Source organism: Chiloscyllium punctatum, chromosome 18, assembly GCF_047496795.1.
Source record: "Chiloscyllium punctatum isolate Juve2018m chromosome 18, sChiPun1.3, whole genome shotgun sequence".
In the NCBI taxonomy this organism is placed as follows: domain Eukaryota; kingdom Metazoa; phylum Chordata; class Chondrichthyes; order Orectolobiformes; family Hemiscylliidae; genus Chiloscyllium; species Chiloscyllium punctatum.
Window position 1 is genome coordinate 50,460,706 of NC_092756.1, and position 17,604 is coordinate 50,478,309.

At 46.4% G+C, this 17,604-nt stretch overlaps 9 non-coding genes across 9 annotated transcripts; all 9 read left to right on the top strand.

The window, feature by feature from the left end:
- The first annotated feature begins 2,230 nt into the window (after window positions 1–2,230).
- trnav-uac (transfer RNA valine (anticodon UAC)) lies at window positions 2,231–2,303 on the top strand. Its single transcript has one exon. It is a non-coding gene; the product is annotated as a tRNA-Val (tRNA).
- Window positions 2,304–3,963: 1,660 nt separating this feature from the next.
- On the top strand, window positions 3,964–4,045 carry trnal-aag (transfer RNA leucine (anticodon AAG)). Its single transcript has one exon. It is a non-coding gene; the product is annotated as a tRNA-Leu (tRNA).
- Window positions 4,046–5,969: 1,924 nt separating this feature from the next.
- On the top strand, window positions 5,970–6,051 carry trnal-aag (transfer RNA leucine (anticodon AAG)). The gene has a single exon. It is a non-coding gene; the product is annotated as a tRNA-Leu (tRNA).
- A 1,125-nt stretch (window positions 6,052–7,176) lies between these two features.
- Window positions 7,177–7,249, top strand: trnav-uac (transfer RNA valine (anticodon UAC)). Its single transcript has one exon. It is a non-coding gene; the product is annotated as a tRNA-Val (tRNA).
- Window positions 7,250–8,909: 1,660 nt separating this feature from the next.
- trnal-aag (transfer RNA leucine (anticodon AAG)) lies at window positions 8,910–8,991 on the top strand. The gene has a single exon. It is a non-coding gene; the product is annotated as a tRNA-Leu (tRNA).
- Window positions 8,992–10,116: 1,125 nt separating this feature from the next.
- trnav-uac (transfer RNA valine (anticodon UAC)) lies at window positions 10,117–10,189 on the top strand. The gene has a single exon. It is a non-coding gene; the product is annotated as a tRNA-Val (tRNA).
- Window positions 10,190–11,841: 1,652 nt separating this feature from the next.
- On the top strand, window positions 11,842–11,923 carry trnal-aag (transfer RNA leucine (anticodon AAG)). The gene has a single exon. It is a non-coding gene; the product is annotated as a tRNA-Leu (tRNA).
- Window positions 11,924–12,995: 1,072 nt separating this feature from the next.
- Window positions 12,996–13,068, top strand: trnav-uac (transfer RNA valine (anticodon UAC)). Its single transcript has one exon. It is a non-coding gene; the product is annotated as a tRNA-Val (tRNA).
- A 2,858-nt stretch (window positions 13,069–15,926) lies between these two features.
- On the top strand, window positions 15,927–15,999 carry trnav-uac (transfer RNA valine (anticodon UAC)). Its single transcript has one exon. It is a non-coding gene; the product is annotated as a tRNA-Val (tRNA).
- The last annotated feature ends 1,605 nt before the right edge of the window (window positions 16,000–17,604 follow it).

Genomic DNA, 17,604 nt, shown 5'->3' on the forward strand with positions numbered 1-17,604 from the left:
CCATTTGGTTTTCATTAAATCACTGACGAGCAGGAAAATGTAAACGGGGAGGGCGAGTGGGGAAGTGAGGCAGTTGCAGCTCTGGAGAAAGTCCTTCGTTGTGATTCACTCAGCAACCAGAGACGTGACGGTGACTCAGGCGTGAGAGCTCTTCACATCGTGAACAAAAAGCAATCAAGGGCAGTTAGCATCTCTTCCGGAGTGGGGGTGGGGTGAGGTAATTACCTTTTGACTTCTGTTACTATGTTCGGAAACTGCCTTTTGGATTGAGGTGAAGAGAAACTGCATTTCTAAAAAGCACCATGGAACTTGTTAAACTTTATTGAGTCGCTTATTCTCATCGATTCCCACACAGGTTTCCAACTCAGTTGGTATCCATGAGGCTCATGTCCAGATGCAATCTGCAGCAAATTGCACGGTTAGGTAAAAGGCAAGGAAAGTGGCATCTCGAACCGGCCCCGAGGTCAGACCTTCCTCACAATGTAATCTGTCCTTCTCGGATTGTAATGCTACCTCCGGTTTTAGGGTGGAACATTCTTTGGGAACCTTATTCTGCAAAACAGACACAGTGACTGAAACTATGCTGCACGGTATGATTTGGGACACGGCCTGCTCAGCTTTGTGCATTTCCCCTGTAGATCGGTGTGTTTCATGTTCCGTGTAAACGTGAAAGTTGTCCTGTTTCGAGCAATGGGTGAAATCATTGAGCAAAGCAAGAATCGAAATTGCAGTAATGTCAAGTAGCTCATGGTAATTTGACCCAATCATAATCGATCATATATTCTCACGCACTCACAGATACATCTGTAGCTGAATCGAAGTCTGAGAAGATAGACTCAGTTTACCAGTGATTTTTGTCTGGATTGATGGGCTATCGTTAACTGCTGAGAAATTGATATTGTAGACGGGCACATCCCAGCAGCTGTGCGAGTCGGAGAGGGATCATGGAACCCTTTTCACGTGAGTTTACATCTGTTGTTATGCAGGAACACAATTGGAAGTGCAAGAAAATGGAGTCGTGGGCGTGTTGGTAGTGTGGGAGAGCGGTCTAAGGCGCTGGATTAAGGCTCCAGCCTCGACAGAGGCGTGGGTTCGAATCCCACCGCTGCCATTTCAGCGGAGCAGCTAGTTTAAATGCTGTTTCGATCCCCTGCGGCATTTCTGTTTGAAGCAAAATGAGTTTGCTTCCCGGGGAACTGATTGTGGTGTTGTTAAGTGCCGAATTTTCCAAAGTGTCTGTGCTGTCATGCTCGTGTTCGCCTCCCGCGCGGAAAATCGCCAGCGGCTCTACTCTTGCTTTCTGTTCCAGGCAAGTTGATCTTTTACTGGAACCGAATGGAGACTGCTATTTCATCGTTGTTGCGAAACAGAGTCCTACGGTGACTCGACTCGTCGTTATTTGGTTTTCTGGCCAATGAGAAAATCGTTCCAATGTATTTCGATGTCATATGTTATTGAATTTCTCCCACTTCCATCATTTCAGTCCTGGAGTCATCGGAAGGGAAAGGTAATCTAATCGAGACTGTGATTGGTGAAATTCACTTTTTATGGCCCATTCTTATTATGTTCTTTTTTTGTCTCTTTGCAGCATTGTCTGGGAAGTGGTGGTGCACTCAGGCTCCAGTATGTTTGAAAGAGTAGTTTGGAATTGCCCTGTTGTTAGTTGTGTGATTACGTTATGGCTCATGCCCCCTGACTGTCTCACATTTAGCATTCATGCTCGCTGTGTCTGAAAATGCATTTGGTTTTCCCGTTTTGTTTGTGTTCGGTGTTAAATGCTTTCTGTTTTGCGATTCGCTCAATACATTACGAATTAACAGGGTTTCTGAGGTAACTTCCAGCTGCAAAAATCCTCAACTGAGAATCTGGGAAATTTTCACGGAGTATGGTCAGTCGGAGCAAAAGTAAGGAAGTCGTTCGTTTCTGCAGTGTTTCACAATGCTACCTTTCCCGTGAGCAGTCGAACAGACGAAAAGATTTTGCCACAGACTGCGACGGTAAGCTCCGCAAAAACGTAATTCTTTAAAGCAGGTGTAAGCGACACAACGTTATTGGGGTACACCGCGTGGAAACAGATACTTCGGTGTATCTCGTCCATGCTCACCACATAGCCAAAATTAAACAAGTCCCATTAAACAACGAGCTAACGGAAACAGAAAGGTGAAAGGTCGAATGGCTTCAACTTTCAGTGCTGGATGCCACTGAGCTGCAGCGGGGACGACCGAGGCTTGTTTCTGTAGTGTAGTGGTCATCACGTTCGCCTTACACGCGAAAGGTCCCCAGTTCGAAACTGGGCAGAAACTGCTTTGCTCTTCAACTGCAGCCTTTGACATCGACAAGAACGGAGCTTTCTTGCTTGCTTTCCCATGTGCAAACCTGCCTTCGAGTTTGCTCGAATAAATCGTCGCTCGTAGTGCAATGCAATACCGCTCCGTTTAATTACTGTGCAAAAGCATTGTAAAGTTTTTCTCCAACCTGGTTCTGATCATATGCCATTCTGTTTGAGAGTGTAGTTACCCCCTTCTGATCCTTCCACGAAAAGCATTACCGCATTCGCATTCCTTGCGCAGGCGGCCCGGTTCAAAGACAGGGAAGAAGCTGATGTGCTGGTGTCACAGTGCACCACGGATTCCTCAACTAGTCTGTCTGTCAAATGTATCCCAAAGTCGTCTCTGAAAGACCTCATTTGGAAGGTGTCTGTCGTTATTCAACGTGTGAGAATTGGCACCAGAGGTCCTGAATCATGTTTTGGAGCAGTTCGCACGTTAGTGGCTCATTCAATCAGCAACAGCAATGAAAGAAATTCCACTCTCAGAGGAACCTCTGGACCTGTGCTTTCATAGCGTCGCTAGTATTAAGGTGCGCCCCGAGATCTAAGCCAGGTTGGAACGGAAACGGAGGAATCGACAGAGAGGCTACAGAATGACATCGCATCCATTTGGTTTTCATTAAATCACTGACGAGCAGGAAAATGTAAACGGGGAGGGCGAGTGGGGAAGTGAGGCAGTTGCAGCTCTGGAGAAAGTCCTTCGTTGTGATTCACTCAGCAACCAGAGACGTGACGGTGACTCAGGCGTGAGAGCTCTTCACATCGTGAACAAAAAGCAATCAAGGGCAGTTAGCACCTCTTCCGGAGTGGGGGTGGGGTGAGGTAATTACCTTTTGACTTCTGTTACTATGTTCGGAAACTGCCTTTTGGATTGAGGTGAAGAGAAACTGCATTTCTAAAAAGCACCATGGAACTTGTTAAACTTTATTGAGTCGCTTATTCTCATCGATTCCCACACAGGTTTCCAACTCAGTTGGTATCCATGAGGCTCATGTCCAGGTGCAATCTGCAGCAAATTGCACGGTTTGGAAAAAGGCAAGGAAAGTGGCATCTCGAACCGGCCCCGAGGTCAGACCTTCCTCACAATGTAATCTGTCCTTCTCGGATTGTAATGCTACCTCCGGTTTTAGGGTGGAACATTCTTTGGGAACCTTATTCTGCAAAACAGACACAGTGACTGAAACTATGCTGCACGGTATGATTTGGGACACGGCCTGCTCAGCTTTGTGCATTTCCCCTGTAGTCCGGTGTGTTTCATGTTCCGTGTAAACGTGAAAGTTGTCCTGTTTCGAGCAATGGGTGAAATCATTGAGCAAAGCAAGAATCGAAATTGCAGTAATGTCAAGTAGCTCATGGTAATTTGACCCAATCATAATCGATCATATATTCTCACGCACTCACAGATACATCTGTAGCTGAATCGAAGTCTGAGAAGATAGGCTCAGTTTACCAGTGATTTTTGTCTGGATTGATGGGCTATCGTTAACTGCTGAGAAATTGATATTGTAGACGGGCACATCCCAGCAGCTGTGCGAGTCGGAGAGGGATCATGGAACCCTTTTCACGTGAGTTTACATCTGTTGTTATGCAGGAACACAATTGGAAGTGCAAGCAAATGGAGTCGTGGGCGTGTTGGTAGTGTGGCCGAGCGGTCTTAGGCGCTGGATTAAGGCTCCAGTCTCGACAGAGGCGTGGGTTCGAATCCCACCGCTGCCATTTCTGCGGAGCAGCTAGTTTAAATGCTGTTTCGATCCCCTGCGGCATTTCTGTTTAAAACAGAAGCAAAATGAGTTTGCTTCCCGGGGAACTGATTGTGGTGTTGTTAAGTGCCGAATTTTCCAAAGTGTCTGTGCTGTCATGCTCGTGTTCGCCTCCCGCGCGGAAAATCGCCAGCGGCTCTACTCTTGCTTTCTGTTCCAGGCAAGTTGAGCTTTTACTGGAACCGAATGGAGACTGCTATTTCATCGTTGTTGCGAAACAGAGTCCTACGGTGACTCGACTCGTCGTTATTTGGTTTTCTGGCCAATGAGAAAATCGTTCCAATGTATTTCGATGTCATATGTTATTGAATTTCTCCCACTTCCATCATTTCAGTCCTGGAGTCATCGGAAGGGAAAGGTAATCTAATCGAGACTTTGATTGGTGAAATTCACTGGTTCTGATCATATGCCATTCTGTTTGAGAGTGTAGTTACCCCCTTCTGATCCTTCCACGAAAAGCATTACCGCATTCGCATTCCTTGCGCAGGCGGCCCGGTTCAAAGACAGGGAAGAAGCTGATGTGCTGGTGTCACAGTGCACCACGGATTCCTCAACTAGTCTGTCTGTCAAATGTATCCCAAAGTCGTCTCTGAAAGACCTCATTTGGAAGGTGTCTGTCGTTATTCAACGTGTGAGAATTGGCACCAGAGGTCCTGAATCATGTTTTGGAGCAGTTCGCACTTTAGTGGCTCATTCAATCAGCAACAGCAATGAAAGAAATTCCACTCTCAGAGGAACCTCTGGACCTGTGCTTTCATAGCGTCGCTAGTATTAAGGTGCGCCCCGAGATCTAAGCCAGGTTGGAACGGAAACGGAGGAATCGACAGAGAGGCTACAGAATGACATCGCATCCATTTGGTTTTCATTAAATCACTGACGAGCAGGAAAATGTAAACGGGGAGGGCGAGTGGGGAAGTGAGGCAGTTGCAGCTCTGGAGAAAGTCCTTCGTTGTGATTCACTCAGCAACCAGAGACGTGACGGTGACTCAGGCGTGAGAGCTCTTCACATCGTGAACAAAAAGCAATCAAGGGCAGTTAGCACCTCTTCCGGAGTGGGGGTGGGGTGAGGTAATTACCTTTTGACTTCTGTTACTATGTTCGGAAACTGCCTTTTGGATTGAGGTGAAGAGAAACTGCATTTCTAAAAAGCACCATGGAACTTGTTAAACTTTATTGAGTCGCTTTTTCTCATCGATTCCCACACAGGTTTCCAACTCAGTTGGTATCCATGAGGCTCATGTCCAGGTGCAATCTGCAGCAAATTGCACGGTTAGGTAAAAGGCAAGGAAAGTGGCATCTCGAACCGGCCCCGAGGTCAGACCTTCCTCACAATGTAATCTGTCCTTCTCGGATTGTAATGCTACCTCCGGTTTTAGGGTGGAACATTCTTTGGGAACCTTATTCTGCAAAACAGACACAGTGACTGAAACTATGCTGCACGGTATGATTTGGGACACGGCCTGCTCAGCTTTGTGCATTTCCCCTGTAGTCCGGTGTGTTTCATGTTCCGTGTAAACGTGAAAGTTGTCCTGTTTCGAGCAATGGGTGAAATCATTGAGCAAAGCAAGAATCGAAATTGCAGTAATGTCAAGTAGCTCATGGTAATTTGACCCAATCATAATCGATCATATATTCTCACGCACTCACAGATACATCTGTAGCTGAATCGAAGTCTGAGAAGATAGACTCAGTTTACCAGTGATTTTTGTCTGGATTGATGGGCTATCGTTAACTGCTGAGAAATTGATATTGTAGACGGGCACATCCCAGCAGCTGTGCGAGTCGGAGAGGGATCATGGAACCCTTTTCACGTGAGTTTACATCTGTTGTTATGCAGGAACACAATTGGAAGTGCAAGCAAAGGGAGTCGTGGGCGTGTTGGTAGTGTGGCCGAGCGGTCTTAGGCGCTGGATTAAGGCTCCAGTCTCGACAGAGGCGTGGGTTCGAATCCCACCGCTGCCATTTCTGCGGAGCAGCTAGTTTAAATGCTGTTTCGATCCCCTGCGGCATTTCTGTTTAAAACAGAAGCAAAATGAGTTTGCTTCCCGGGGAACTGATTGTGGTGTTGTTAAGTGCCGAATTTTCCAAAGTGTCTGTGCTGTCATGCTCGTGTTCGCCTCCCGCGCGGAAAATCGCCAGCGGCTCTACTCTTGCTTTCTGTTCCAGGCAAGTTGATCTTTTACTGGAACCGAATGGAGACTGCTATTTCATCGTTGTTGCGAAACAGAGTCCTACGGTGACTCGACTCGTCGTTATTTGGTTTTCTGGCCAATGAGAAAATCGTTCCAATGTATTTCGATGTCATATGTTATTGAATTTCTCCCACTTCCATCATTTCAGTCCTGGAGTCATCGGAAGGGAAAGGTAATCTAATCGAGACTGTGATTGGTGAAATTCACTTTTTATGGCCCATTCTTATTATGTTCTTTTTTTGTCTCTTTGCAGCATTGTCTGGGAAGTGGTGGTGCACTCAGGCTCCAGTATGTTTGAAAGAGTAGTTTGGAATTGCCCTGTTGTTAGTTGTGTGATTACGTTATGGCTCATGCCCCCTGACTGTCTCACATTTAGCATTCATGCTCGCTGTGTCTGAAAATGCATTTGGTTTTCCCGTTTTGTTTGTGTTCGGTGTTAAATGCTTTCTGTTTTGCGATTCGCTCAATACATTACGAATTAACAGGGTTTCTGAGGTAACTTCCAGCTGCAAAAATCCTCAACTGAGAATCTGGGAAATTTTCACGGAGTATGGTCAGTCGGAGCAAAAGTAAGGAAGTCGTTCGTTTCTGCAGTGTTTCACAATGCTACCTTTCCCGTGAGCAGTCGAACAGACGAAAAGATTTTGCCACAGACTGCGACGGTAAGCTCCGCAAAAACGTAATTCTTTAAAGCAGGTGTAAGCGACACAACGTTATTGGGGTACACCGCGTGGAAACAGATACTTTGGTGTATCTCGTCCATGCTCACCACATAGCCAAAATTAAACAAGTCCCATTAAACAACGAGCTAACGGAAACAGAAAGGTGAAAGGTCGAATGGCTTCAACTTTCAGTGCTGGATGCCACTGAGCTGCAGCGGGGACGACCGAGGCTTGTTTCTGTAGTGTAGTGGTCATCACGTTCGCCTTACACGCGAAAAGTCCCCAGTTCGAAACTGGGCAGAAACTGCTTTGCTCTTCAACTGCAGCCTTTGACATCGACAAGAACGGAGCTTTCTTGCTTGCTTTCCCATGTGCAAACCTGCCTTCGAGTTTGCTCGAATAAATCGTCGCTCGTAGTGCAATGCAATACCGCTCCGTTTAATTACTGTGCAAAAGCATTGTAAAGTTTTTCTCCAACCTGGTTCTGATCATATGCCATTCTGTTTGAGAGTGTAGTTACCCCCTTCTGATCCTTCCACGAAAAGCATTACCGCATTCGCATTCCTTGCGCAGGCGGCCCGGTTCAAAGACAGGGAAGAAGCTGATGTGCTGGTGTCACAGTGCACCACGGATTCCTCAACTAGTCTGTCTGTCAAATGTTTCCCAAAGTCGTCTCTGAAAGACCTCATTTGGAAGGTGTCTGTCGTTATTCAACGTGTGAGAATTGGCACCAGAGGTCCTGAATCATGTTTTGGAGCAGTTCGCACGTTAGTGGCTCATTCAATCAGCAACAGCAATGAAAGAAATTCCACTCTCAGAGGAACCTCTGGACCTGTGCTTTCATAGCGTCGCTAGTATTAAGGTGCGCCCCGAGATCTAAGCCAGGTTGGAACGGAAACGGAGGAATCGACAGAGAGGCTACAGAATGACATCGCATCCATTTGGTTTTCATTAAATCACTGACGAGCAGGAAAATGTAAACGGGGAGGGCGAGTGGGGAAGTGAGGCAGTTGCAGCTCTGGAGAAAGTCCTTCGTTGTGATTCACTCAGCAACCAGAGACGTGACGGTGACTCAGGCGTGAGAGCTCTTCACATCGTGAACAAAAAGCAATCAAGGGCAGTTAGCACCTCTTCCGGAGTGGGGGTGGGGTGAGGTAATTACCTTTTGACTTCTGTTACTATGTTCGGAAACTGCCTTTTGGATTGAGGTGAAGAGAAACTGCATTTCTAAAAAGCACCATGGAACTTGTTAAACTTTATTGAGTCGCTTTTTCTCATCGATTCCCACACAGGTTTCCAACTCAGTTGGTATCCATGAGGCTCATGTCCAGGTGCAATCTGCAGCAAATTGCACGGTTAGGTAAAAGGCAAGGAAAGTGGCATCTCGAACCGGCCCCGAGGTCAGACCTTCCTCACAATGTAATCTGTCCTTCTCGGATTGTAATGCTACCTCCGGTTTTAGGGTGGAACATTCTTTGGGAACCTTATTCTGCAAAACAGACACAGTGACTGAAACTATGCTGCACGGTATGATTTGGGACACGGCCTGCTCAGCTTTGTGCATTTCCCCTGTAGTCCGGTGTGTTTCATGTTCCGTGTAAACGTGAAAGTTGTCCTGTTTCGAGCAATGGGTGAAATCATTGAGCAAAGCAAGAATCGAAATTGCAGTAATGTCAAGTAGCTCATGGTAATTTGACCCAATCATAATCGATCATATATTCTCACGCACTCACAGATACATCTGTAGCTGAATCGAAGTCTGAGAAGATAGACTCAGTTTACCAGTGATTTTTGTCTGGATTGATGGGCTATCGTTAACTGCTGAGAAATTGATATTGTAGACGGGCACATCCCAGCAGCTGTGCGAGTCGGAGAGGGATCATGGAACCCTTTTCACGTGAGTTTACATCTGTTGTTATGCAGGAACACAATTGGAAGTGCAAGCAAATGGAGTCGTGGGCGTGTTGGTAGTGTGGCCGAGCGGTCTTAGGCGCTGGATTAAGGCTCCAGTCTCGACAGAGGCGTGGGTTCGAATCCCACCGCTGCCATTTCTGCGGAGCAGCTAGTTTAAATGCTGTTTCGATCCCCTGCGGCATTTCTGTTTAAAACAGAAGCAAAATGAGTTTGCTTCCCGGGGAACTGATTGTGGTGTTGTTAAGTGCCGAATTTTCCAAAGTGTCTGTGCTGTCATGCTCGTGTTCGCCTCCCGCGCGGAAAATCGCCAGCGGCTCTACTCTTGCTTTCTGTTCCAGGCAAGTTGAGCTTTTACTGGAACCGAATGGAGACTGCTATTTCATCGTTGTTGCGAAACAGAGTCCTACGGTGACTCGACTCGTCGTTATTTGGTTTTCTGGCCAATGAGAAAATCGTTCCAATGTATTTCGATGTCATATGTTATTGAATTTCTCCCACTTCCTTCATTTCAGTCCTGGAGTCATCGGAAGGGAAAGGTAATCTAATCGAGACTGTGATTGGTGAAATTCACTTTTTATGGCCCATTCTTATTATGTTCTTTTTTTGTCTCTTTGCAGCATTGTCTGGGAAGTGGTGGTGCACTCAGGCTCCAGTATGTTTGAAAGAGTAGTTTGGAATTGCCCTGTTGTTAGTTGTGTGATTACGTTATGGCTCATGCCCCCTGACTGTCTCACATTTAGCATTCATGCTCGCTGTGTCTGAAAATGCATTTGGTTTTCCCGTTTTGTTTGTGTTCGGTGTTAAATGCTTTCTGTTTTGCGATTCGCTCAATACATTACGAATTAACAGGGTTTCTGAGGTAACTTCCAGCTGCAAAAATCCTCAACTGAGAATCTGGGAAATTTTCACGGATTATGGTCAGTCGGAGCAAAAGTAAGGAAGTCGTTCGTTTCTGCAGTGTTTCACAATGCTACCTTTCCCGTGAGCAGTCGAACAGACGAAAAGATTTTGCCACAGACTGCGACGGTAAGCTCCGCAAAAACGTAATTCTTTAAAGCAGGTGTAAGCGACACAACGTTATTGGGGTACACCGCGTGGAAACAGATACTTCGGTGTATCTCGTCCATGCTCACCACATAGCCAAAATTAAACAAGTCCCATTAAACAACGAGCTAACGGAAACAGAAAGGTGAAAGGTCGAATGGCTTCAACTTTCAGTGCTGGATGCCACTGAGCTGCAGCGGGGACGACCGAGGCTTGTTTCTGTAGTGTAGTGGTCATCACGTTCGCCTTACACGCGAAAGGTCCCCAGTTCGAAACTGGGCAGAAACTGCTTTGCTCTTCAACTGCAGCCTTTGACATCGACAAGAACGGAGCTTTCTTGCTTGCTTTCCCATGTGCAAACCTGCCTTCGAGTTTGCTCGAATAAATCGTCGCTCGTAGTGCAATGCAATGCCGCTCCGTTTAATTACTGTGCAAAAGCATTGTAAAGTTTTTCTCCAACCTGGTTCTGATCATATGCCATTCTGTTTGAGAGTGTAGTTACCCCCTTCTGATCCTTCCACGAAAAGCATTACCGCATTCGCATTCCTTGCGCAGGCGGCCCGGTTCAAAGACAGGGAAGAAGCTGATGTGCTGGTGTCACAGTGCACCACGGATTCCTCAACTAGTCTGTCCATCCCAAAGTCGTCTCTGAAAGACCTCATTTGGAAGGTGTCTGTCGTTATTCAACGTGTGAGAATTGGCACCAGAGGTCCTGAATCATGTTTTGGAGCAGTTCGCACGTTAGTGGCTCATTCAATCAGCAACAGCAATGAAAGAAATTCCACTCTCAGAGGAACCTCTGGACCTGTGCTTTCATAGCGTCGCTCGTATTAAGGTGCGCCCCGAGATCTAAGCCAGGTTGGAACGGAAACGGAGGAATCGACAGAGAGGCTACAGAATGACATCGCATCCATTTGGTTTTCATTAAATCACTGACGAGCAGGAAAATGTAAACGGGGAGGGCGAGTGGGGAAGTGAGGCAGTTGCAGCTCTGGAGAAAGTCCTTCGTTGTGATTCACTCAGCAACCAGAGACGTGACGGTGACTCAGGCGTGAGAGCTCTTCACATCGTGAACAAAAAGCAATCAAGGGCAGTTAGCACCTCTTCCGGAGTGGGGGGTGGGGTGAGGTAATTACCTTTTGACTTCTGTTACTATGTTCGGAAACTGCCTTTTGGATTGAGGTGAAGAGAAACTGCATTTCTAAAAAGCACCATGGAACTTGTTAAACTTTATTGAGTCGCTTATTCTCATCGATTCCCACACAGGTTTCCAACTCAGTTGGTATCCATGAGGCTCATGTCCAGTTGCAATCTGCAGCAAATTGCACGGTTAGGTAAAAGGCAAGGAAAGTGGCATCTCGAACCGGCCCCGAGGTCAGACCTTCCTCACAATGTAATCTGTCCTTCTCGGATTGTAATGCTACCTCCGGTTTTAGGGTGGAACATTCTTTGGAAACCTTATTCTGCAAAACAGACACAGTGACTGAAACTATGCTGCACGGTATGATTTGGGACACTGCCTGCTCAGCTTTGTGCATTTCCCCTGTAGTCCGGTGTGTTTCATGTTCCGTGTAAACGTGAAAGTTGTCCTGTTTCGAGCAATGGGTGAAATCATTGAGCAAAGCAAGAATCGAAATTGCAGGAATGTTAAGTAGCTCATGGTAATTTGACCCAATCATAACCGATCATATATTCTCACGCACTCACAGATACATCTGTAGCTGAATCGAAGTCTGAGAAGATAGACTCAGTTTACCAGTGATTTTTGTCTGGATTGATGGGCTATCGTTAACTGCTGAGAAATTGATATTGTAGACGGGCACATCCCAGCAGCTGTGCGAGTCGGAGAGGGATCATGGAACCCTTTTCACGTGAGTTTACATCTGTTGTTATGCAGGAACACAATTGGAAGTGCAAGAAAATGGAGTTGTGGCCGTGTTGGTAGTGTGGCCGAGCGGTCTAAGGCGCTGGATTAAGGCTCCAGTCTCGACAGAGGCGTGGGTTCGAATCCCACCGCTGCCATTTCTGCGGAGCAGCTAGTTTAAATGCTGTTTAGATCCCCTGCGGCATTTCTGTTTAAAACAGAAGCAAAATGAGTTTGCTTCCCGGGGAATTGATTGTGGTGTTGGTAAGTGCCGAATTTTCCAAAGTGTCTGTGCTGTCATGCTCGTGTTCGCCTCCCGCGCGGAAAATCGCCAGCGGCTCTACTCTTGCTTTCTGTTCCAGGCAAGTTGAGCTTTTACTGGAACCGAATGGAGACTGCTATTTCATCGTTGTTGCGAAACAGAGTCCTACGGTGACTCGACTCGTCGTTATTTGGTTTTCTGGCCAATGAGAAAATCGTTCCAATGTATTTCGATGTCATATGTTATTTAATTTCTCCCACTTCCATCATTTCAGTCCTGGAGTCATCGGAAGGGAAAGGTAATCTAATCGAGACTGTGATTGGTGAAATTCACTTTTGATGGCCCATTCTTATTATGTTCTTTTTTTGTCTCTTTGCAGCATTGTCTGGGAAGTGGTGGTGCACTCAGGCTCCAGTATGTTTGAAAGAGTAGTTTGGAATTGCCCTGTTGTTAGTTGTGTGATTACGTTATGGCTCATGCCCCCTGACTGTCTCACATTTAGCATTCATGCTCGCTGTGTCTGAAAATGCATTTGGTTTTCCCGTTTTGTTTGTGTTCGGTGTTAAATGCTTTCTGTTTTGCGATTCGCTCAATACATTACGAATTAACAGGGTTTCTGAGGTAACTTCCAGCTGCAAAAATCCTCAACTGAGAATCTGGGAAATTTTCACGGAGTATGGTCAGTCGGAGCAAAAGTAAGGAAGTGACGAAAAGATTTTGCCACAGACTGCGACGGTAAGCTCCGCAAAAACGTAATTCTTTAAAGCAGGTGTAAGCGACACAACGTTATTGGGGTACACCGCGTGGAAACAGATACTTCGGTGTATCTCGTCCATGCTCACCACATAGCCAAAATTAAACAAGTCCCATTAAACAACGAGCTAACGGAAACAGAAAGGTGAAAGGTCGAATGGCTTCAACTTTCAGTGCTGGATGCCACTGAGCTGCAGCGGGGACGACCGAGGCTTGTTTCTGTAGTGTAGTGGTCATCACGTTCGCCTTACACGCGAAACGTCCCCAGTTCGAAACTGGGCAGAAACTGCTTTGCTCTTCAACTGCAGCCTTTGACATCGACAAGAACGGAGCTTTCTTGCTTGCTTTCCCATGTGCAAACCTGCCTTCGAGTTTGCTCGAATAAATCGTCGCTCGTAGTGCAATGCAATACCGCTCCGTTTAATTACTGTGGAAAAGCATTGTAAAGTTTTTCTCCAACCTGGTTCTGATCATATGCCATTCTGTTTGAGAGTGTAGTTACCCCCTTCTGATCCTTCCACGAAAAGCATTACCGCATTCGCATTCCTTGCGCAGGCGGCCCGGTTCAAAGACAGGGAAGAAGCTGATGTGCTGGTGTCACAGTGCACCACGGATTCCTCAACTAGTCTGTCTGTCAAATGCATCCCAAAGTCGTCTCTGAAAGACCTCATTTGGAAGGTGTCTGTCGTTATTCAACGTGTGAGAATTGGCACCAGAGGTCCTGAATCATGTTTTGGAGCAGTTCGCACGTTAGTGGCTCATTCAATCAGCAACAGCAATGAAAGAAATTCCACTCTCAGAGGAACCTCTGGACCTGTGCTTTCATAGCGTCGCTAGTATTAAGGTGCGCCCCGAGATCTAAGCCAGGTTGGAACGGAAACGGAGGAATCGACAGAGAGGCTACAGAATGACATCGCATCCATTTGGTTTTCATTAAATCACTGACGAGCAGGAAAATGTAAACGGGGAGGGCGAGTGGGGAAGTGAGGCAGTTGCAGCTCTGGAGAAAGTCCTTCGTTGTGATTCACTCAGCAACCAGAGACGTGACGGTGACTCAGGCGTGAGAGCTCTTCACATCGTGAACAAAAAGCAATCAAGGGCAGTTAGCACCTCTTCCGGAGTGGGGGTGGGGTGAGGTAATTACCTTTTGACTTCTGTTACTATGTTCGGAAACTGCCTTTTGGATTGAGGTGAAGAGAAACTGCATTTCTAAAAAGCACCATGGAACTTGTTAAACTTTATTGAGTCGCTTATTCTCATCGATTCCCACACAGGTTTCCAACTCAGTTGGTATCCATGAGGCTCATGTCCAGGTGCAATCTGCAGCAAATTGCACGGTTAGGTAAAAGGCAAGGAAAGTGGCATCTCGAACCGGCCCCGAGGTCAGACCTTCCTCACAATGTAATCTGTCCTTCTCGGATTGTAATGCTACCTCCGGTTTTAGGGTGGAACATTCTTTGGGAACCTTATTCTGCAAAACAGACACAGTGACTGAAACTATGCTGCACGGTATGATTTGGGACACGGCCTGCTCAGCTTTGTGCATTTCCCCTGTAGTCCGGTGTGTTTCATGTTCCGTGTAAACGTGAAAGTTGTCCTGTTTCGAGCAATTGGTGAAATCATTGAGCAAAGCAAGAATCGAAATTGCAGTAATGTCAAGTAGCTCATGGTAATTTGACCCAATCATAATCGATCATATATTCTCACGCACTCACAGATACATCTGTAGCTGAATCGAAGTCTGAGAAGATAGACTCAGTTTACCAGTGATTTTTGTCTGGATTGATGGGCTATCGTTAACTGCTGAGAAATTGATATTGTAGACGGGCACATCCCAGCAGCTGTGCGAGTCGGAGAGGGATCATGGAACCCTTTTCACGTGAGTTTACATCTGTTGTTATGCAGGAACACAATTGGAAGGGCAAGTAAATGGAGTCGTGGGCGTGTTGGTCGTGTGGGAGAGGCGCTGGATTAAGGCTCCAGTCTCGACAGAGGCGTGGGTTCGAATCCCACCGCTGCCATTTCTGCGGAGCAGCTAGTTTAAATGCTGTTTCGATCCCCTGCGGCATTTCTGTTTAAAACAGAAGCAAAATGAGTTTGCTTCCCGGGGAATTGATTGTGGTGTTGGTCAGTGCCGAATTTTCCAAAGTGTCTGTGCTGTCATGCTCGTGTTCGCCTCCCGCGCGGAAAATCGCCAGCGGCTCTACTCTTGCTTTCTGTTCCAGGCAAGTTGAGCTTTTACTGGAACCGAATGGAGACTGCTATTTCATCGTTGTTGCGAAACAGAGTCCTACGGTGACTCGACTCGTCGTTATTTGGTTTTCTGGCCAATGAGAAAATCGTTCCAATGTATTTCGATGTCATATGTTATTGAATTTCTCCCACTTCCATCATTTCAGTCCTGGAGTCATCGGAAGGGAAAGGTAATCTAATCGAGACTGTGATTGGTGAAATTCACTTTTTATGGCCCATTCTTATTATGTTCTTTTTTTGTCTCTTTGCAGCATTGTCTGGGAAGTGGTGGTGCACTCAGGCTCCAGTATGTTTGAAAGAGTAGTTTGGAATTGCCCTGTTGTTAGTTGTGTGATTACGTTATGGCTCATGCCCCCTGACTGTCTCACATTTAGCATTCATGCTCGCTGTGTCTGAAAATGCATTTGGTTTTCCCGTTTTGTTTGTGTTCGGTGTTAAATGCTTTCTGTTTTGCGATTCGCTCAATACATTACGAATTAACAGGGTTTCTGAGGTAACTTCCAGCTGCAAAAATCCTCAACTGAGAATCTGGGAAATTTTCACGGAGTATGGTCAGTCGGAGCAAAAGTAAGGAAGTCGTTCGTTTCTGCAGTGTTTCACAATGCTACCTTTCCCGTGAGCAGTCGAACAGACGAAAAGATTTTGCCACAGACTGCGACGGTAAGCTCCGCAAAAACGTAATTCTTTAAAGCAGGTGTAAGCGACACAACGTTATTGGGGTACACCGCGTGGAAACAGATACTTCGGTGTATCTCGTCCATGCTCACCACATAGCCAAAATTAAACAAGTCCCATTAAACAACGAGCTAACGGAAACAGAAAGGTGAAAGGTCGAAAGGCTTCAAGTTTCAGTGCTGGATGCTACTGAGCTGCAGCGAAGAAGACCGCGGCTTGTTTCTGTAGTGTAGTGGTCATCACGTTCGCCTTACACGCGAAACGTCCCCAGTTCGAAACTGGGCAGAAACTGCTTTGCTCTTCAACTGCAGCCTTTGACATCGACAAGAACGGAGCTTTCTTGCTTGCTTTCCCATGTGCAAACCTGCCTTCGAGTTTGCTCGAATAAATCGTCGCTCGTAGTGCAATGCAATGCCGCTCCGTTTAATTACTGTGCAAAAGCATTGTAAAGTTTTTCTCCAACCTGGTTCTGATCATATGCCATTCTGTTTGAGAGTGTAGTTACCCCCTTCTGATCCTTCCACGAAAAGCATTACCGCATTCGCATTCCTTGCGCAGGCGGCCCGGTTCAAAGACAGGGAAGAAGCTGATGTGCTGGTGTCACAGTGCACCACGGATTCCTCAACTAGTCTGTCTATCCCAAAGTCGTCTCTGAAAGACCTCATTTGGAAGGTGTCTGTCGTTATTCAACGTGTGAGAATTGGCACCAGAGGTCCTGAATCATGTTTTGGAGCAGTTCGCACGTTAGTGGCTCATTCAATCAGCAACAGCAATGAAAGAAATTCCACTCTCAGAGGAACCTCTGGACCTGTGCTTTCATAGCGTCGCTAGTATTAAGGTGCGCCCCGAGATCTAAGCCAGGTTGGAACGGAAACGGAGGAATCGACAGAGAGGCTACAGAATGACATCGCATCCATTTGGTTTTCATTAAATCACTGACGAGCAGGAAAATGTAAACGGGGAGGGCGAGTGGGGAAGTGAGGCAGTTGCAGCTCTGGAGAAAGTCCTTCGTTGTGATTCACTCAGCAACCAGAGACGTGACGGTGACTCAGGCGTGAGAGCTCTTCACATCGTGAACAAAAAGCAATCAAGGGCAGTTAGCACCTCTTCCGGAGTGGGGGGTGGGCTGAGGTAATTACCTTTTGACTTCTGTTACTATGTTCGGAAACTGCCTTTTGGATTGAGGTGAAGAGAAACTGCATTTCTAAAAAGCACCATGGAACTTGTTAAACTTTATTGAGTCGCTTATTCTCATCGATTCCCACACAGGTTTCCAACTCAGTTGGTATCCATGAGGCTCATGTCCAGTTGCAATCTGCAGCAAATTGCACGGTTAGGTAAAAGGCAAGTTTAGTGGCATCTCGAACCGGCCCCGAGGTCAGACCTTCCTCACAATGTAATCTGTCCTTCTCGGATTGTAATGCTACCTCCGGTTTTAGGGTGGAACATTCTTTGGGAACCTTATTCTGCAAAACAGACACAGTGACTGAAACTATGCTGCACGGTATGATTTGGGACACTGCCTGCTCAGCTTTGTGCATTTCCCCTGTAGTCCGGTGTGTTTCATGTTCCGTGTAAACGTGAAAGTTGTCCTGTTTCGAGCAATGGGTGAAATCATTGAGCAAAGCAAGAATCGAATTTGCAGGAATGTTAAGTAGCTCATGGTAATTTGACCCAATCATAACCGATCATATATTCTCACGCACTCACAGATACATCTGTAGCTGAATCGAAGTCTGAGAAGATAGACTCAGTTTACCAGTGATTTTTGTCTGGATTGATGGGCTATCGTTAACTGCTGAGAAATTGATATTGTAGACGGGCACATCCCAGCAGCTGTGCGAGTCGGAGAGGGATCATGGAACCCTTTTCACGTGAGTTTACATCTGTTGTTAT